This window comes from Ctenopharyngodon idella, chromosome 13 (assembly GCF_019924925.1).
Source record: "Ctenopharyngodon idella isolate HZGC_01 chromosome 13, HZGC01, whole genome shotgun sequence".
NCBI classification, from domain to species: domain Eukaryota; kingdom Metazoa; phylum Chordata; class Actinopteri; order Cypriniformes; family Xenocyprididae; genus Ctenopharyngodon; species Ctenopharyngodon idella.
Window position 1 is genome coordinate 12076996 of NC_067232.1, and position 23052 is coordinate 12100047.

General features: G+C 37.2%; 1 protein-coding gene across 2 annotated transcripts in view; it reads right to left on the reverse strand.

Annotated features, from left to right (window-relative positions):
- The window catches only part of cdhr1a (cadherin-related family member 1a), a 131961-nt gene that overhangs the window by 98220 nt on the left and 10689 nt on the right, over positions 1-23052 (reverse strand). For both annotated transcript variants that reach the window (XM_051917865.1, XM_051917866.1), the window contains one exon: positions 17412-17586. The gene's annotated coding sequence lies outside the window, so the exon portion shown is untranslated. The remainder of the gene's footprint in view (positions 1-17411; positions 17587-23052) is intronic.

Here is a 23052-nt window from a genome sequence, read left to right on the forward strand (position 1 = left end):
ATCTGTAAGCCAAAAAAAAGGACTCTTCTCATAATATCCCTCATGATGGTTTGAAAATACTATAGACTCCAGGAAAGAACAGCAGAACATATTGATCCCCAAGACAAATGCTCCTTAGAATGTTTACAGTCTAATTTGTTTTAATGATTTCCTTCCCTCTTAAGGATCATCCAGGGTCTAGGGTGGCAGACTAAGAATAAGTAAATAAAAGTAATCAGCAAGCAAATGAATAAATGACTTGAAAAATTCTGAAATTTATTATTTATTTTCAATAATGCTTGTCAAATTCTCTATGTAATATATCACAACTATATAATAACACATCATATTGGCTACTGATCATACTGTCTTTCATTTCCAGACCAAAAAAAAAAAAATGCATTAAAGATTTGTGTTTCATTTCAGGGTAGTGTGAATGGCCAACCGCAGATATCTTGATCTATCTGAAAATCCCTTCACCTGTTTAACATTCCTCCTTCTAATGCACCAACATCTTCAGTTGACAAACAGCTGAGGAGCAGCCTGAGTCCATGTTCTTTTTACTAGCAATTCTTACTTTTTATCATTGAAAGCAATGAGCCAATCTGCAATTTATGCCAGCCCGAGCACTATGAGTGTATTCAGAACCTGGTCACACAGCCAATCTCCTGCTAAGGAGCAGCGATAATGTAATAATGCCTCACTGATGTGCGGCCAGTAATGGAGCTGAACACCTCGCATTCATCTAACACTACCTGATCATTACTTGAACAGAATAATACATTACCCCTGCAAATAACTCAGAGTCTGCAACTCCATCTCCTAAATGCGCACTTCTTTATTGTGATGTGAGGGAAAAGCGCCTGTGTGTGTGTCTGCATTCACTATAGAAGATACAGACTGAAAGAGATATTATGCATTTAGTATTTGCTGCTAAAATATATTTTGTTTAATCTATGTCTAAACGCAAACTGCACAAAGAGCTTTTTCTCATTATTATAATAAAAAAATCTACTGTATTTACAATAAACATCATAACAATTAATAATTAGGAACAAATTAGGAACAAAGACGAGAAAAAAATACGAACCCTTCAACAATAATTTGTACTGTCTAAATGGCATAATACATAAAATTTCTATTTACATTTGGACTACTCATATGAGAGCATAAGTAGACAATAAACTATTGATAATTTTTTTTTGTTTTATTTTATGAGAAACAAAACCGTAATGAAACCCTGAAAATGTTTAATATAATTAATATAATTGAAAAAAAAAATAATAATAATACCAACCCACCAAAAATATTTTTTACTGTCTAAATGACATAAAACATAAAATGTATTCTCATTTACATTTTGGATTACTACTATAAGTGCGTAAGTAGACAATAAACTATTAATATAATATAATATAATATAATATAATATAATATAATATAATATAACACAATACAATACAATACAATACAATATAGTATAATATAACGCAATACAATACAATACAATAAAATATAATATATAAATAGAAAAGACTATAATAAATATGTTTTAATTATAAAAAAGGTAAGACCAAAAGGTTGCAAGTTGCAACACCTGAAATCCAAGATGTATTAGCCATTAACTGAATTTCCCCGTGACAGGCACCCTAACCTCAAAACAGAGACAAGCTACCAGCACAAGACATCATCTGACGAAACTAAAAAACAGAGAGGGTTTATTTAGTCTCTCTATTGCTCTGCATTTAACCCACATCATACAATATCGCAAAGTGCAAACAGTTTTTAATAACCAGAGGGTGTCAGGCTGCATCAGGAGGGCAGTCGACTGCTGCAGCATAACCAAATGTTACTGAGGAAAACAGCATGTCACAGTGCCGTTTGACATGGTGAAATGAGATTAGATGGAATTCATTTCTAAGTGGAGAAAATTACAGGCCTACTCGTGCTCCCTGCACTCTGGCCCACCCCCCCTCGCCCCACAACAGAAGCAGTCAGGCATGAAAGCTGACATGCTCGTGGAATGACCTGACCGCTACTGCCACAACCGTGACTACAGGAGTAAACTGTATTGTTTTAAGCTCTGGGAGATACGGCGGAGGCTTGCATGAATGCACTGTGCAGGTAAAAATGGGCTAAAGATTGTGATATATTATTTAAATATTATTTAAAATAATATTATTTAAATATTCAAATATTATCATGTTCTGTTGCAGCTGATTGGCTGGAGCACCATGAAGGTGCACTAAGGAAAAAAAATTAAACAAAATATTGAATTAACAAATTAGGAACAAAGATGAGAAAAAAATACCAACACTCCAACAACAATTTGTACGGTCTAAATGTCATAATACAAAAAATTTCTATTTACTTTTGGACTACTCTTATGAGAGCGTAAATAGACATTAAACTATTGATAATTTTTTTTTGTTTTATGAGAATCAAAACCGTAATGAAACCCTGAAAAACTGCATAATATAATATAATATAATATAATATAATATAATATAATATAATAGGTGCACTAAGAATTTTTTTTTTTAATTTAAACAAAATATAATATTGCTATACAAAAATGCAATATATATTGTGTATAGTTTAGCCAAAATGAAAGTTTAGACAGATTTAATTTAGCATCAAATACAGTAAACCCAGAAGGTCACATGCGTCCATGTTTATTCATTATTAATAATAAATTAAAAAATAAAGTTCATGTTTTAACAAGCTTTAAATATTGTATTTTATTAAATATATGCAGTCAGGGACAGAGTGGAAGCATATGTTTCTAACATAATTATCTAAGCAGAATTATGAATATTGCTATTTTTGTGTCACCATTGCCCAGTGCATGGGGGAGAAGGACCAAGTCCAAGCTTATTCAAGTCCATCCCTGATGTAATACCAAATTTAACATTTTAATAAACGGTATTGTTTTTCATGTCTTAGAGGTCATAATGAAGAAAAAAAATTTTTTTTTTTTTTTACTGAGATCAGAATTATGTATCAAACCAAAAAGTGACACCCCTATAAAATATGCAATTTAAGTTCAGTACATTTTGTTAATTCACAATTTTTTGGGGCTATACTCCGATATTTAAAATCTCCCAAGGAGACCTTGACCTCCTTGGAATTTAAATTCATGTCTCAGTAATGCTCAAGCATTAAAATGACACCTTATGAAAGGGCCCCCAATCTTGCCCAAGCTAAGAAAAAAAGAAGTGTCAGCCTCCCACAGGGAGGGGTCTGCTTGAAGGTGAGAAGGTTAGCAAGTCTTTTTTGGCCACACAGATCTTGGCCTTGGAGAGGCTGCCATAATGAATGCTAATTATATAGCCATCTGTGAGGTGGGCTGTGTTATGTAGACACCTGTTCATTAAGATGACACAGAAGATTTTGGAAAAACTTTCTTCTTTTTTTCTTTCCAAAAGAGCTTAAGAGAGAACGATGAATGTCATGAGCTATTGTGTACTTAAATGGATTATAAAAATCCATCTTCCGGCTATATTAAAAATACAAAATCCTGGCGAACTGACAAAACGTCTGCTTTTGCAGCTAGAATAAACATAACACAACAAGTCTGACTGATGTCCTCATTTAAACGATTCATCCTAAAACAGAACTTGCCTGGACAGCAGGTGATTGATTTTTTTTCTGTAATACCTTTACAAGTTTTGGGCCTCATTGGGCTAACCACATTAGGTGGAGGAGTTGAAGAGGAAGCCAATAAAATCCTCATGGATGTTTGCGCACTAGGATTGGAGTCTGTCAATTGACTGCCCCTAAGAGGTGATTTGCCATTACTGAGCCATAGGAAACAAATGAGGCCATTTCCTCTGCCAGCTTCCCATCTGAGTTGTCAATACACACTCACACATGGCAAGACGCTGAGAGAAAACCTTTCCATCCCAGTCAGAGGTGGACTACAGACGCTTTTCTTCAAAAGAGCAAAATAATACCTGCTTAAAAGAACTGCTTCATTTTCATGTTATCATTGTCTTTCCAAGCAGTATATCTCTAGATTTCACATAATCAGGCTCTTTTTTATTGAAATCCTTTCTTTCAGTGTACAAATGTTGAGTTAAAAAAGTGCAGAGAAAAATCTATGCATGCAGCATTTGCATACTTGCTAAAAATAAATGTTGTTTAATAATTACATTTTCATTTTTAAAAAATATGAAAAAGTCATATAAAACATGATTTTCATTTTTATTTTTTAAAAAGCTAAGTGCTTCTTATGCTGGTATTCCTAGCCAAACATATACTTCACTTATTGGGATAAGGTAGGCGGAATTAAGCTGTTAAATCTCTAAATCAGTAGGATATGCACAGCTAAAGCGATAACATCATCTTTAAAACTAAAGTGGTACAAATCTTGTTCGTATCAGCGTTAAAAAAACATCTCAAATACAGACAGCTCCAACTGGATAGAATGTGTTAAACTAAATGAACTGGAGGCATGAAAAACAAGCATTTAGCTTTAAATCCAGTTGATTTTTAGATGCGTTTATCTGTCTTAATGCCTTCGTCTCAGATTTAAGAGGCTGGAGATGCCTAAATGTCACATAATTCAAGATGTTAGCTTATGACTGCTCAGTTTCAAATTACCCCAGCATGTGATTCAAAACAGAAAACATGTTAAAGCAGCCCAATTACAGCACTGATTTATTGATTTTACAGAGTGAGATGAGGTTAAGTTGATGACAGGCTCTTTGACATATCATTGCCGCACTTCAAATTAAGTACTAAAGGACTATATTTCACAGCGATCACGTGTGACGATTCCCAATAAGGATACATTTTTAAAAGGGTATGGAAAACAGCAAATCGACTTAACTCTGACGAAATAACTGCCTCACAAAATACATCATCCGACCTGGTTACGCTGATACATTGAATTAAATTTTACCAACATGCAAATACCTGACCTTTACAACAATAATGCAATGCAGAAAGAGTGACAAATGCAACTGGAAAAAAGACCATTTTGTCATACAATCCCACAGCAGATTACAAAAATAGGCCAACATGTTATAACGTCTGCCACCACATGCAAAAAAAAAAAAAAAAAGCCTCAGATTCTAACATATGCTCAGGTGAATTGAGTCCTCAGGCTCCAATCTGCCTTTTCCAGATCTCAAAGACAAATTGAAGGGGCTATCTCTCTCATTAAAAAGTCTAAATAACCGCCATATGCATTGCTATTATTAGAGGGGTAACAGAACACTTCCCATTTTCAAAGTTAAATTATCAAGTATAACCTTAATTGGTGAGAAGCGTTGTTTAGTGGATAGCATCAAGAGGACACCGAGAAGATAATTCAACAGATGGCTTAGTCTTATGACTTGTGTTAACACCTTCGATGTTTAATGAAGTGATAATTGCTTTTCTAATATATAATGGGACTACCAGAATACCAGCGGTAATGCAAACAGATTAACGCACTGAAGACAGATAAACACACATGGTATTCAATGTCACTGTTAAGTAGCATGAAAAACAAAACAAGGTGGGGGACACAAAGAGCGGTCACACTGAGAAGCACATAAACAATAAGGCTGAAGTTTCTATTCACTTCCAGCGGCATTCTGGCCTCAAATGCTCGGGAGATTAGACCGAGCACAAGATGACATGAGAGGGGGGGAAAAAAGAGCGAGGGGACTCCTTTATCCTTGTCTGCTAACATCTCAAAGGATCGGGGAAGACATGTTGGACCTCCCTGAGATCATTCAACTCTAAAAGCGAGCTGAAGGAGGATGGCGAACTAATGTTGGTGAGTTAAAGAGGAAGTTATAAATTTAGCATGTTAATAGGTTTACTTGGAGGGCCTGCCTCAATAACCATAAGAATGAATTATACTTAAACATGTGTTCATTACATTCATGAGCTCTATTCCTGTGATACCTCAGTACAACAAAAACACAATGTCATACAGAAACCAAAAAAATTAATCTGGAACTATAAAACGTTTCCATATTCATACTGTTGATACCTTAAAAATAGAATGTAGTATTATGGAGAATAATGTGTGTGCTACAAGGTATGAAAAATACTATGTTTAAGCCCCCAAATAATTTCAGATCACTGGCATTCTTATAAGCAGTATAACCAGGTTGAAGAACTACAACACAACTACTTAACTGTCTATAATAAACAACTGTAAACTGAAAGAGCTTATATATTAAATTGTGTCCTTACCTCTAGCATTAGGAAACAGCATTTGCCTTTGAACGCCGTTTCAGGAAAAAGAAGAAAAGTCCATTGTTAACAGTCCAGCTAACTCTAGTTCATTCAGATACTGAAAATGCAGATAACACTGAAAGGTAAACAAAAGCTCTTAAGTCATCAACCCCAATTTCTGATTTCACAACTTACATTTACAATATTTTGAAATTGATACTTTATTATTCACAAAGAAAAATGCTACAACTATAAGGCAGCCAACTTGGCACTTTGAGTGCTGACAATAACTAACAAATTATCAATAGTAAATAAATAAGTCAGAATAGTTGTACAAAATCTTTCAAACAGGTTGATAAAGAAGTGAAATATAGAAGAGAATTATATATTTCAATTCTACTACCACAAAAAAAAAAAAAACACCATTATGTAGTCTTAAGTAAATGGTCAATATAATACATAAAATTCTTTTAAATATTGATAATTCTTTATAGAAGCATTCATGATAAATTGCATGAGATTAAACTGTTCCAATCCACCATAACAGAACTCTATATAATCAATCCAAAAAATAATTGAAATAAGATAATGGGAATCTTGCTCATGCAAATATTGTATAATAACGTATAATAAGACAGGCATACTGTAAATTCAACATTAATATTACTGTATAGTCAACTCTGAATAAAGTGTACAAGTTATTTATATTTAACACAGAGAGCTTTTTGTAAAATAACCTAGTGATATTTCTATCATTGTCTTTTCTTACGCCAGTCTCAGAGTAATGCCACCTGTGCAAACTGCGGTTTATTAAATTAAGTGCTTTTTAAGGTCAATATACTTTCCTAATAGCTTGTCACTTTTTATCACCATGGGTTTAGCTGTACCTTGATCCCCCCCATTCAGTAATTGTGCTCAACTCTGTCAGAGCTAATAGGCTCACCCTGTAATGTTTTTCAAATTTCAGCGTAGACCGAGCAAGTAATGCTTTGCATGCTTAAAATCCATTTCCATAAGTAAGTGCAATTTCCGTACAGTTTGTTGCTGTTTAATGAAGTGAAATCTTGTTTGTATTCATCCCCATTTCACAAGAAAAGCCACTGGAGCATAAGTGTCAGAATTAAAACAAATTAAAATTAAAGCTCCCACTATCTTCAACCGAACACAACTCCGCTATTCAACTGAAACACGGAGCCTTTGCATTAAATGCATTAAGAAAATTTAAAGACCTGCTTTCCACTTTTTAAATGCAACCAGTACTTTTATTATTATTCTATTATCGGAACTATTTAAGCAGCTTTAATGATAGAACATGCAAATGGTGTGGAGTAGAGAAAATGGCTAACATTTATTTATCCTGGCTGTTCCCATGTCTTGTTGGTGCCATTAGAACAGCTCGCTGCATCCCATTCGCTCCCATTATCTCAGCTATCAGCGAAGCCCAACCAGATTCAAGCAGGGCCATAAATACTTCCCCTGGACCACATACGGCTTCCACATCATCTCCCAGGCACAGCTTAATGACAGGGAAAAAACACAATGGGTTTTTGCTCTCTTTTCCACCCTTCCTTCTCGTGCATTTCATATCGATGGCACAAAATATGTACAGAGGCAGCAACAAAGTTACATGTAGTTAAAAAGGTACATTAAACCATCATTTCCAAATTCTCTGACATGATTGATGGATGTAATCATGGTGCCCTAATGCACAATTCAGGCATCTATGTTTTACAGCACCAGGGTAACAGACCAGAAGGTACATAGGGAATGAAACAGCACTAGAGAAAAGAGAGAGAGGGGGGAACTGCTGGCATCAACAAAGCAGAGCTGGACATACGTGATGTTTTAAATGGCGAATATAGTGTGGATTCCTTCATTATAGTTAATGAATCCAAGCAAATGATATTTGATGTGTTAAATGTCTGCTAGACAATTAGACATCACAATGAGCCTCATTAAAGCTCACTGGAAGATGACATTACAAAAGCACTCAGGTACAGCTCTCAACTGGAGGTCAAATAAATGGTCAATGAAAGGACGCTGTTTAAGAGATCATTAATGGGACAGGAAAAAAATGGTTGTTGTTTACCAGTGTTGGAGAGTAACCAAATGTTGCGACACTACTAACCTAACAACACTTTCAGTATTGTGAGCATAATCCAGCTGTTTTAAAGTAGCTTATCAAGTTAACCAGGAACATTTTACTAAACGAGAACCTGTAAAATATTACTGATAAATCCTTGTCTAATGGTGGAAATAACTTGATAATCATTTTCCTTAATATTTTAGCAATCAATTTTGTTTTTTTATCAGCTGTTCAGAATCTAGCAATTCACGAATGAATAGATCACATCTAATAGGTCAAATGGGTTTGCAAAAAGGTATGAAATAGTTTGCGATTCAGTCTGATTCATTCAGACAGATCACTCATACCCTGAATCGTTTATTTATATGATTCAGGATACTTTGTAAAACAGAAAACAAAAATAGCGCTGATATTTACCAACAGTCTATCAAACAAAACTCGCAAATGTCTTCTATTGTTCGTGTGGCAGCGATGAGGAAGCTCTTTATTGCGAATGCAGCTTGTGCAACACGCTCTGAAGGCCTACTGCAGGTAAAGACTATTGATGTTTTTTAATGGGGGACATGTACTACAGTATTTATGAAATGCTAGAATGGTGTTGATGGATTTCATAATACAATATTTGATTTTATGATAAAATATTTTGGTAACTTTATTTTAAGGTGACAGTTACTACATGTACTTACTATAGCAATAACAGTAAATTATGGATAATTACAAGTAACTAACCCTAAACCAAACCCTAACCCTAACTGTAACTCTATAGTAAGTACATGTAGTTAATTAACATTACTCAGTAATACTTACTTAAGTACGCAACATGTCCTCCAACTAATAGGCCCATATAACGCCCTTTTGTCACTTCCCTGAAATACAACGCATAGGAGTGTTTACTAAAGTTGCGCCCCTATCGACAACAGGACACTTTCATTTTAATGCATTGCACCCTTTTATCTGCATCATTCGGGTTTCGCGTAGCTCAATTGGTAGAGTATTGCAATATACAACAATATGCAATCACGTGATCATGTGATCGTGGGTTTGATCCCAGGGAACGCATGTGCTCATAAAGTGTATATGCACTATAAATCACTAAGGGTAGATTTAGGGTTGGGGTAGGTGTAGTCGTTAATAAAAAAATGAGTTTTGCTAAATGGAAATAGGACAAATGGCGGGTAAGGGACCGTGTAAAAAGTCCACACATTGCATTTAAACGAACACGCAATTTGATTGGCAACGACGATCAAAAGTAATTTCATGACAACAGACATAACACGACACTGTCATTATTTTTACGCCCACTAGAGGGCGCATGACTTTAAAACGTAAATATAGGTCGTAATAAGGTGCTTGAAAAAACGACCTATAGCAGACCTATACCTATACTCTAAGTACAATGTAACTACATCACCTTAAAATAAGTGTAACCGATATTTTTTATCTGCGACCGAGGTACAAACGATACACAACCAAAAATACTAATATACTACATCAATATATTACTCATATAATGTCAATAAATGGTCATTGTATTTTTACATTTTGATCATCAACCACAGCGCACATTAATGTTTACATTCACCGTATATTCTGATTTAGTTGCTCCCCAGCGGTTAAAAAACAATTGTTGATTCTAATGTTTGAATTAATAATCATATGCGCTCACCTCAACGACCCACATTGAAAAGTCCAATTCATTCTAGTGAATCAGTTCATCTTAAATGTTCCTCTCTCTCTCTCTCTCTCTTGCTCTCATATGAAGAGCTGGAAATTCAGATTAATTATAATAATCTGTGATTCATTCTAGTGAATCAGTTAATCCTGAACGGTACTCTCTCTCTCAAGTGAATCATTGGAACGTCCACATCATTCTATTGAATCGGTTCATCATACATGGTTCACTCTCATACTGTATGTTGCGTTGGAAACTTTTCATTCAAGGTGGTTCATGTAAATGAACAATTAAAAATAATTTGCCATTTCGACTCCCTTTTATACTCAATTTACTATATTTTCGACTCGGTTATTCAAATTTTTTTTTGTTGAATTTAGATCTAGTTGGATGCTGTCACTTTAAGATAAGCTAGGCTATTTCACTCAAACCGGTGTATTGTTTTTGTGCCTGCAGAAGTACAGTTGATTAATTTATAAATTATATAATTGGATATTTTTTATTTTAAAAAAGATATATTACTCCCTTAATAACTTCAAGCTACTTTTTGTTTTTAGCTTGTAGCTAATTACTTTTTTTTAAAAAGTAGCTTGGCTGTAGTTTAACTACTTAGCTTGGCAAGCTACCGTTTCAAAGCAGCTTCCCCAACACTTCTGTTTACTAAGTTCACTAAGAAAAACATTTCTTTGCTACTAATGGATTATGTGAAATCTGGCCAGGAGGTTCAGCAAACACTTAAGCTTTATGACAGGATTTGGGGGATTGGCTCAGATAGATGTCATACAAACACAGGAAACACTTTCATTAGACAAGGATGAAGAAGTAGGGAAGGAGACGTGCGCCTTGACCTTTTTGAGGATTATTTGGCCTCTTGTGCACCGCAGGGGAAAATACAAGGTAAACGCACTGAGGTCATAGTCCTGCATTAATTTGCCTCCCGTGGCGGGCAGCACTCATAGATGTGCTCAAAAAAATAAAACAAAACAATCATTGGTGCGTCTCATTCGAAGCTTTCCATCAATCCACATTTGTTTTGCCGGCTGATGCACATCATCCTCACACAGGAAAATCATGCACTATGACTCCCGTGTGCGTGAGTGTCACAGGTCTGAAAGATACTCAATGACAAGTCTGAGCTTGTCACTCAAGCAGCGCTGTGGCACAATGTCATGTGTTTGTTTGGGTAATGCTTGAGAGGCGTATCTAACGCCACCCTCTAAAATGCGCTCAGGTGTTGAGGACTGTACACATTAAGACCATGAGCCTTCCTCTTCCTCGACCCAAAGACCCTGACACAGAGGACAAAGTGTGTGCCTCATTTCCTGCTCCTAATCAATGTTTACACCCATTGGCGTGGCGACAAGCGCGTAGGGGTGCATATAAATCACCAGCTGACGGCGCTGTGCAAAGCATCAAGAGATCTGGCGCTTCTCTTTTCCTCTCTCTCGCCCCTTTTTACTGCTTATCTGTTTCAGTGGTGACTCTCTCTCTTTCTCTCTCTCTAATGGGTGCAGTGGAATTACAGCTAATTACGGATGTAAATGGACCCGAAGAGTGACAAAGAGCCTGCTTGTAATTCCACTCTAAATTGTCTCTTACCTCAGCAGAAAATTTATCACAGGAGACAATGTCAACTTTTACAGGGAAGGGCTATTTGCATTTGCGCATTCATTAGCGGGGCATGATCACAGGGCTGGCAGTAATGGCAGGAGAAATGCTGCCCACCCGCTCCCCGCTCCCCACCAAGGCACCTGATAGGGGATAATCTGATAAGTTCCCCCTCAACAGTCTGCCCCCGACTCAAAGGGAGCAGGAGGATATTATGGGATGGGCGGAGAGGGATCTGACACAAATGCCTGATGTTCTGACAGCCTCTGAAAGCCAAAGCGAAGCTCTGTGTAATCACATTCCATTTTACATGGCAAAAGACCAGTGAGCACAGCGCCACACAAACAGACATCGAAAGGCTGAGCGCAGTCATACCCGCATCCGAGATCCACGGCGAAAAAAGACGCTCCCTACCACGCTCCTAGACGGAGCGCGCGGTGACTGGTGCGACAGGGAACCTTGTTGTGATTTATGTTGCTTTAGATATGACTGCTACTTACGCAGTAGCAAGACATCGATCTGACAAAGCAAAGCAAACAATAAAGAGGGAAGGAAGATGATGTGCTTAGTGAAGTGAAGAAATGGAAAGTGTACCTATAAGAGCTAATTATCTGCACACATAATTCTTCAGGTTAAGACAGGGGGCTTGAATGCAGGCCAGCAGGCTTGGGTTCTGGGAGATGACTGTGTCAAAGGGCAGGAATGAAAGGGGGGAACTGCGGAGACCCCGGCCAACCAGACAAAAATGCATTACGGCAGAAAGATACATATATACCACCCTACAGACTGTCATCTAAATCACAATATATACACAGCTCTCAATTTTTTTGTGAACCTATGAAGAGATCTGCACCAGCAAAGTGACATTCGTTGCATTCAAGTTACACATTTTATCAGTTCAAGCATTCCCTATAAACAAACCCATTGCGTTAGCATTGCTAGCGCCATGCTAATTGATTGGTAGACAGATGCGGACTACAGTTACAAAGTTTAGTCGTAGGAGGTTTCAATAAGTTAACCTTAATCTCAAATAAACAATCTGTAATAAATTAAAAGAGGCTTTAAAATAAGAGAGCTGGTAATAATAAAAGCTGCCGCAGGAACTCAACTTTTACAGCGCTCTATAACAATCATTGAGTGGGTTCACAACCCACAGTATGAATACAGATAGCCCATTACAACCCAACCTCCAAAGGCAGTGGAAAAAAACACATTATTTGCTATGATTATATCCTATCTTTTGGATTCATTCCTTGCTATAACTGTTTGGAGGTTTTAATTAGATGTACACTCTGGGCGGTTAGCATTGTGTCGTTAATAACAGCATATAAAAGCAACAGAAGACAACCGCTGACACTTTTAATAGTTGGAGAAACAAGATACAATATGCCAGTGGTGCCAGGAACAGCTCTATACTTCATGAGAGCAAGAATACATCAAAAGCACAGACATTAGCACAACATAAAGGAGGTACAAGGTCAATGGAAGATTAGATTCTGACAGGATGTTTCATAACAGGTGCTACATGTAATGACATCACCTTAGAACCATGAAAGACTTACATTCTTAAACATAGTTCAGAATAATTCTGATTCCATTATTTTTAAACGAATGCTCTAAATCAATTGAATTGCAGTATAACTGTTTGGGTGGTTGAGGGGAAGATGTTAGCTAGCCTATTACATGGAATGTTTGATATTTGTTCACCGTTTGTTTGTTTTTTTGCACTTGTATGATTTATGTAACTCATGAATTCATACATTCTGAGAACACTGTATGCCCATATTAACAAGGACTTGCATTCTGGGAAAAGATCCAGTAGAACATTGGCAGCAAGTTTACTGGGACATGTCCTGGCACTACAGAGGAGTGCTAAACAGTGTTCATTTTCTCTACTCGCAATTGCGCCACGATTTTTATGTTAAAATGTTAAAACGTATATATACACACAATAATTGTAATTTCATTACTTTTTAAATTACTTTTTAGTAATTTTAACATTATAAGTAGTATTTTTTATCCAATGTACATATAAAATATATCCATTTACTACCAAGCAAAAGTTAGGGGTCGGTAAGATTTTTTTAATGCATTCCAAAGAAGTCTCTTATGATCACTAACGCTGCATTTTTTTTAAATCAAAAATACATTAAAGACAGTAAAATTGTTAAAAATGATTACAATTTAAAATGACTGCTTAAAATGTAATATATTTTAAAATGTAATGTAGTCCTGTGATGGCAAATCTGCATTTTTAGCAGCCATTACTCCAGTCTTCAGTGTCACATGATCCTTCAGAAATCATATATGCTGATTTTGCACTCAAGAAGCATTTCTTTTTATTATTAATGTTAAAAACAGTTGTGGTGCTTAATAATATTTTCAGGTTTCTTTAGAACAGCATTTGACACAGAAATCTTGTATACATTTAAACATTATAAATGTCTTTACTGTCACTTTTGATCAAATTAATGCCTCCTTGTTAAATAAAAGTATTCACTTCTTTAAAAAAATCTTTCTGACCCAAAACTTTTGAACAGTATATGTGAACACAAAGTATATATTCACACAGTATACTTTATATTCACAGAATAATATTCACAGAATAAATAATAATTATTATAGAATAAATCTATTATACAATGTATGTTACAAAATATGTCAATTTAATTGCTTATATATACACACAGTATATATTCACTATTCATTTTTTTCTATTTTTATACAATGTACATTATAAAATACCCATTCAAATACTTATATATATATATATATATACAGCTTATATAAACATTTATATATAAATATATTTTACATGCTTTATGCTATATGCTTTATATTTTAAGATGTCAATATAAGCAAAATAAATGAATAAAGAATGAATGTTAGATAAAAGACACCTTGATTACCAGAGAGAAATAGGCAAACTAACTGTGCTATTGTATGTTTCACAGCATTGGGGCTGAACTGCTCTAGTTAGTCATTAGACAGAAGCAGAGCATTCCACTTCCTCAGCCTTTTGGCAGACATGCAACTGTGCACTTGCTGGCATTCTGACTCTGCCGCAACTGAAGCTTGGGCTCACACAGCTGTACAAACAGCGCACAGCTCCGAGCGGCCATCTTGACTAAAGCGTTTATGGGATGCCAGCAGTCGTAATTACGCTTTGATTTGTAGATGCTCGTTCTGCGCCTTTATCTACCCGTGTCAAGAGTCACTGATAGAGGGGAAGTAGTTTGCCCGGCCCACTCCGTCGGAATTCAAAGTGCTCACTAATTTCAAAAGGCGATTCATCTCCCTCCTCTTTGCATTAATTCATGGGTGCCGCTCGTTGCTGTGCTACAAGAGATGGGTCCGGGCTGGGCGACACATACGGTAATCTCAGGTCTCCTCTGCCTTTCGGTGACCCCGGCTGCCCCGGCAAGTGTTTAAGGCCACTCTCCCCTCACACTTTCATCAGAATTCTATTTCCTCCCCTGTAAGGCGACCCGGGCTGAAACACTACCTCTCATACTACTGATTTTCAGTGCGCATGATGGATGAGTCCCACTCCGACTCCCTCAGCCTGTCTATCAGACTCCCACGATTAAAACGTACAAATGGCCGGTGCCCCCCTTTCCCAGTCACCTCCACTGCCCCTTCATCCCCTTCCTGCATCACACTCTCTCTCCTCTCCCGCTCTAAAGCCCCAAACACCGCTATTCATCTTGCTGAAAAAAACATCATTTATTTTGTACTTCCCTGATAATTTACTTTTTTCTTTCTTTTCCTTTCTACAGGAATTCTCCATTTCCCTATAAAATGAAAATTCATCTAGAATTACATCTTATGTCATCATTATGTTTATTAAGCGTGGATGATGTATATGAACAGCGCTGGCTTGCCGCTGAGTGCTTAATGATGCATAAGATTAAGCCGAGGCTCTCAGCTGTGCTGTGACTCCCCTCTGGTTCCCATGCTGCAGTAGCATGCTGGGAGAACAAGCTCCAAACGGCCATCAGGTGAATGGAAATAGCACTTTGTGTGTGTGTGTGTGTGTGTGTGTGTGTGTGTGTGTGTGTGCGCGTGTGCATGTGTGCCCATCTATCCTGAATTTCTTTTTTTTGCATGTGAGCGCATGACAGAAAGAATAAAAGAACAAAAGAGCAAATAGATCGCATTTGGAAATCTCCAACTCGCAGTTTGTCGAGTTTGTCCAGTTGCATTACATAAAACAATGTTGTCTCGGTTCCACTTTGTCTCCGTGTCCCTCTATCTCTAAACCACCCACATAAGAGAGAAGCTCTTTTCTGTCTCTCCATATCTGGCTCTCACTCTGTCTTTTTTCGGTCTCTTCATCTTTCTTTTCTCCGTAGCCAGACTAGCGCTCTCCAGCATTCTCTGACAAAAACATTATCCTTCTGCTGCTAAACAATCCAATAAAGCTCTCTACGGGGAAGAACTTAACCTCTTGTCTCGTCTGCTGATGCTTTTCCAACCACGTGACGCCTGCTACAGTAAATTCAAATCATTAGTCTTCTCACCCCCATCAAAAAAAGGGAAAAAACTTCTATTAGTAATGGAGACCTCGTAAGAGACCTTCCTCTGAGAGGACTGCCTTCCCAATTCCCAGTGGAAAAATCCAGCGCAAAAAACTAATTCTACTTTTAATAATCTGTCATGAGGACCAGAGGCAGTCATAAATTATGTGGGGAGCATGTGCGAGAGCGAGCCACAAGAGGGAAATCGGAGGAGGGAGGAGAAAAAAAAAAAAAAAAATCAAAGCCCAAGTTTGACAAAGTTTGCTGAAGATAAATAATAACTTACAAACAGGATTAGTTGTAAAGTCACAGGCGAGCGCACAGCCGAGCGCTTCCCATCAGCCCATGCAGAATGAAGAATTTACAGCTACACCTGTCATTAGCTCCCCCCCATCTCATTCCTCTTTCCAATGCAGCCCCCCTTTTTCATATTCATTATCCCTCTGCGTTCTTTTGCTCACGTTCTGTCTTTTATCATTAACCCTTTGTGAGAAGCCCACGATAAAGGTCCCGAGGATGTGTTCGAGAGTCGTGTGGGAGGACAGGGAGAAAACGGCCAGGGTAAATAAAGATGAGAAACGTGGCAGACGTTCGCGGAGTTAATCGCTAGCTGAATGAGTTTGCGGGGGTCTTAACGACCGCCTCCAGTCACCCAGTCGCTTGGGCCGATTCATCAATGGGATATCAATGGGAATCATCCACGGGGGATACTTCCGTGATGACTGTGTGCGTATGTCGCCGCGTGTTGGGAATAGACGGGCTAGCGGCTGCAGGCTGTGCTCTTTGTCCCTGTGTCAATATCTCGGCAAACTATCGACATGCATCATAATCCTGCCTCTCGATCAAGCGCAGACTAAAGAACAATCTCCATTAGATGACGGCGCCGGGGTTGGGTGATAAATGCCCCCTGACGGTGGGGAAGGAACTGCGTAAAATAAAGAGGCATGTTCCTACATGTCTTGTCAAAATTGTATTGATTTAATCATCTACAGAACCACACATTCTTGGCTACTGTAGCGTGCAGTAACCTGGGCGCAGTTTGCAGTCGCCGGGCACACAGCGCTCTCCCTCATTGGCTTTGCAGGTGATGAAATACACAAGGAACGGATCTCTAATTTTTTTTCCCTCCGATGTTGGCCCAACAAAAACACTGGCAATCCCATTTCATTTCTATTTAGAGGCTGAGGAAGTCTATATATAACACTCAAGCCTAAGCACCTCGCTGGTGACATATCCAGTGGATGGGGGGTGGATAAATAGCTCTAGTTCTTCATCACGGAGACAAAGCCGGTGTATTCCCCTGGCCGGAGAGCAGCGGCCAGAGGTCTGCCCCGCTTATTTAACAGCAGGTGTTTGGAAAAACGCTCACCTTGGGAAACAACTAGATGCTCTTCTCCCTCAGCTCCCAAGTAAACAATCAATCTGAGGGGTCTGGAAGTCGCGTCCCTCCGTGGGACAAAGTCATTGAAGCAGGAACTTCTTAGTCAGTCGAATTATCGCACTGTGATCCTCCCCCCTCAAGAGTCAGACTGCTAGAACTTGCTCTGTTGGGGAACACAAATAAAAACACATTCTTGATCAATACTAAAATACCCAACATTCAAATTCGATTGGAGGTTAGCGTGTCTTAACTATATTTTAAATATGCACATAGACATCTTAAATTACGACAACAGAAACAATAATGAAATTGTTGTAATAAAATGAGATCCTAAGTGTTTTGCGCTCAGGGTAGATGAGACTACACATTTGGAAGCTAATCTTATTCGTAGCGTCAGCTTAAAATCCTCCATAAAAAGTTTTAATGAAACAGTTCACTACTCATAATATAAAAAAGGGGTAAAATGACCTAGATGGAAATGAGATTACTGATTCCTACTGAAACACATGGCTTAGAAAGTCAAGTCCTCAATTTTCATCCTTTCTTCAATTCCAGCAAAGAAACTCAATCATATTGGGACAGTAATACAAGCCAAGGACAGCTCACTCATTCTCAATCCTGTCCTGGTTAGAGGAACGCTTGCAGAGCACTAAAACACTGTGTGCTCAATTCAAATGGGAGAAGGCAGAGGCCAGCTAGATTCACCATGATGTCTGTGGTCTGATAGATCACCTTCCTCAGTAAGGACAAAGAGAATGAAGATGACTGTGCTGCCAGCCACAATACAGATGAGACCAACATCTCTGAGTAAGTGGAACACTAGCTGTCTGACTGTCCATTTGTTAAACCTCAGACAACAAAGACAGAGCGAGAACATTGCTTACATGGTGACACAATCATTGGTGACAAAAAAACTGCACTTAGATTCAGTAACAAATTTAAGGATAGAAATATTTTAGTTGTGGCAGATTCTTATTTTATTTTTTTCTGTCTCTTTTATATAGCCCATATAGCCCAGTTAAGTTAATATAAGTACGGCATCAGCTTTGTCTCAGACGTTTCTCTTGAAGAAAAAATAACTACCATTTGGTGATATACAGTAGGTCTAAAATGAATTTAGTTTTAGAAAGAAGAGTTAGATTATAATACTATTGCAATACCAGACTTTAATTTGAAGACTCTTGGTGTTTGAGCAGAACAGACGTTGAGATATCTTCTGCAAGACCTGAGATTATTTCTGCGGTCTATTTCTAGAAATGTTTCTAGAAATTTCATAGAAGTGTAATACACAAACGTGTACATTTGCTATGCATGCAGTACATACAGTAGTGGCCTAAAGTGATGTCCGGAGGGAAATCACCCTTGAAGTTCCGCCAAAATATGAGGAAAATAATTTAGATTTTTTTTAATATTTTAAATATGAGAGAAGAACACAACACTAAACTTGGTTTAGGTATTTATCTGACAAAATTATTTGTTAAAAAAGGCAAACTACAGCTACAGACTTTATTTTACTGAAAAAATGCATAGAAAAACAAAATCTCACAGGAAATAGCATACATTAATGTTTGCATTGCACTTGGTGATGTAAGGCCATTAACTAACTTTTCATTTTGTGTTCATAATGTCCGCACAATTTGGCATATTTCATTGCGTTATCACAAATAAAACAATTGATTCAACTATGCAATATGCTTACAAAATCTTTAACATTTTTTTTTAATATTATTCAAATAAAGGGTGAAGATGTAAGTTTTCCTAGGCCGAATACATTATGTCCGTTAATTATTGTACACTACATTGTATACAATTAATATATTCGTTTGAATACATGTGTAACGGTACACGTATTCGTACCGAAAATTTTCAGTACGTGTCTTTCGGTTCGGTACACGGGTACCGATAAACGCAGAGTTGTAACCCATTAACCACTTTTAACAACCATTAAACCCCAAATAATCGCAATAACCTATGTGTTTTTTTACTTTCGATAAGAAACAAAGTCTCATCCCTCAAATTCTGTCCATTTAATCATGAAATTCACACAATAAATGGCGTTTTGAAGCGGAGGCAAGCGTGAGTGAATGCGATCATCTTTTCTTCTTTAATACTAGTAGTTACACAATAAACATAGCCTAAATGAACATCTGAAGGTATGTTGAAAGATACAGTACAACTTACTGAAACGTATCTCGTGTAATTGCTCAATAAGTGTTTCAACCGTGGAAAGACATCAATGAAACAGCTTGTAAACAGTAGCATTTACCTCAGAAATGCCATCCAGTGTCCACAGCTTGTTAGTTCGCTAATTAGAAATTAACTCTTTTGCTACATATATGCATTATATTAGCCTATATATTTATTATATTTTACTTAACCTGTCTTGATTTAATGTATATGGTTTAATGTAGGCCTATGTTTAAATAAATCTGTCATGAAAACAAGTTATGACCGCCACTGTGTAAATGAATAGGCTACATTTTAACATCGAAGGTGAAACAGAGCGTTGATTATTATATCTAAAAAAATAAATAGCAAATAATTTAATAATTTGGGCTCTGTTGTTAATTAATTTGTAACCTTTAATATTATAGTAATATGCAAGTAAGTGCTCCCTGTATAGTTTGTAGCATTAGCAGAGATTTTTTAGCAGATTTTTTTAACCTTAAAAAATTGTAATTGTTATAATTGAATTTATTTAAAGACAGAGACACAATTTGTTAAGTAAACCACTGTTTAATAAAAAAGAAAAAAAAAAGCAATCTTATGTTTAGTTTTCTCCCTCCTGCTGTACCAAATCCGTACCGAACCATGATTTCAATACCGAGGTACGTACCGAACCGTCATTTATGTGTACCGTTACACCCCTTACATTTATATACATTTTATTTTCAGTGTTTTTAAATAGACAATATACAATGTATATTTATTTACAGTGTCATAGGTTAAAAGACCTTAAAAAGGCCACATAAAAACTTTCAGTGGGCCTTAAAGGCAAAATTGGAAGAATATCACCTTTAAGTTCTGCCAAGTTTCTTTATCCAGGCACAGCAAAACGAGATGTAGCAGAGTGGGGTGGGGGTGAGCTTTCACTCTGTGTGTGAACAGTAGTCATATATTACAGTGCTGCTGGATCAGCCAGGGCAGTAACTCATTCTGTTCCTGCTGCCTGTTCCGTCCTACCTTACTGCCAAGGAGTCACTTCAGAAGGTCATCCCTTTCATCAAGTATTCTATTTGCATCCAAAATTGTATGTACATGAAAAATGTGCCGGAGTGTTTGCCGAGGCCCAGAGAGGTAGATGAAATTTCTGTAGCCTGATGCACGCTAACCTTTGCAGATGGCACCGCTATTGCTGAAAAATGGATTGCTTAATAAAGCATATCATCCGACATATTTGCTGCTTGGCTGACCAAATAGAGGTTGTTTTTTGCACAAATTTCTTTGTCAAATTTGTCAATGTTCATGTCATTTTTGTTTTAGGTCATGGAATGCGGCGGAAATTCCAAGCGTGTCACGCAGGACCAATTTGTAGCCGCTTCTGGGGATGAACCGATATTTTCCACAAGGTTTATTCCATAATAAGACAAAGCTGGGTCCTGGCTCCACGAGAATTTCTTTATGTATTTCTGATTATTGCCTGGCCAGCGGTGGGCAGGGCGGACTGTGATAAAAACCAGCCAAGCTGATTAATAGGAACATCATAAGAATATTACCGATAGCACCTCATCTTATATCTGTGTGTAATTTAGTCTGTCTTTCTGGACATGCCCATGTAATTATGAGCAGCGGCTCGAGCAAGGTGGAACGTGCTAAGGCACCGAAACAGACTTAAGGAAGCATCTTAATTTCGAACCTAGTGAAAGCCATCGTTGAACATCGTATTCAAAGTACACCATAAAAGTGAAAAGCGAGTGATGAATGGCCCATGCCAGCGTGTGCCGCTTTCATACTTTCGCCTGCTCTAAAGTGTACGCCACTTTGAGACATCTGATACAGAAGAAGCTCCCCAGACTCTGTTTGTGAATGTCTTTCATCAAACTTGCATATGAGAGCAGCCACGTGCTACATAGGCTCTTAGCCACACGCTTTGCCTCCTCTGATGGTCCGGCCAACCAATCCATCTTCCTGAGTGCTCCCACAGATGAGAAGTGGGCACTAGGCGCTTTCGTCGCTGAGCTACAGCAGGAGATGAATTGGAGTGCCATAGCCCACCTCCAGACTGTCCCAGTATAGCAATCTGGACCCCAGCACTGTGCAGCGAGGGACGGTCTTATCCTCCCATCCACCCAGAGAGGAGGCAGACTCACCCAGCCCCAGGAGGCCCAGGAAGCACGGAGGCGGCCAGAACACTGCCTGCTGGGGCCTTCCACCCATTCACACAAGCAGACCATGGGAGGTGAAGCGGACTCATGGATCTCGAGGCTACTGCAAGATGCTTTGATTGTTGTCCTGCTGACGATATCTGACTATGTACTAAAGTGAAAGATGACAGAAGTTGCATCAACAACATTGATCTGAAAGTCAAAGCAACTCATCTGTTGTCCCACTGTGAACATCAAAAAAATATTTGAAAAGTGTGTGGCACAGACTGTAGAGCCCATCAACCATATACCCGGTCTATTTCAGAATGCTTTATCCTTCAAATGCAACCAAAAAGCCATATTAACGTCACTTAATTAATGTACATTTTATCTCTTTATATATAAAGAAAGAGAGAGAATTAAAATATATAGAAAATATATATATATATATATAGAAAAAAAGAGAAAAAAATATATATATATATATGTCTAAAATATATAGAATTATATATAATTCTAAATGATATAATATAAACCCTGTAAAGCCTGACAATTAAAAATATTCTTTTTTCTTCTTTTTTTTTTTTTTTTTTTGTTAATTGTGGAACTGTATATTCAACCTTCAGGCAAAATCTTGCAAATGGTTTTTTGTTGGGTTTTTTTTAGTGCATGTTTGATGCGTCAGGCTTTTATGCCTCTTATATATAGTCTGGTATAGGGAGAGTATGGTGCTCACACTTGAGGAGGAAAAAAAAAAAATCTCAATTTGAGGCCCAAATTGAGAAAAAATAAGCAATTTGGTGCAGTTGCTGATATTTATATCAAAAAGTAAGATGAATTTGTAATGTTAATCAATGAGATTTTATACACTACTTACATAAAATGTATATAAAAGTCCATTTTAACTCTATATCTCCCAACAATATATCTTAGTAAGATGATATTTCAATGCTTAGTTTTATGATCAAAGCTCTGTACATTTCATTGTGGGGAGCAAAGCATATAATGCAATGCAATACAATGATGATTGAGAGACACAGAAATAAACACTCCTCAAAAGCCTCATGTACCATATTTGATACATTAACATTAACATGATTTTGCTAAAAAATAATGTATGGATAATTAAGTAAACCTACGTTTCTTCAGTCCAGGAAGTGTTCATCTTGATATATTAATATTAAATGTATTCTAATGCTTACTTTATAAAAATCAGTAAAGTTTTCAGTGCAAAAAGACTTTTGTACCACAATCTAAAGTTGGACATTTTTAGAATGATACTGAGGACCGATTGTGTAAAACAGGTTTTTCATCCGCAAAGTTTT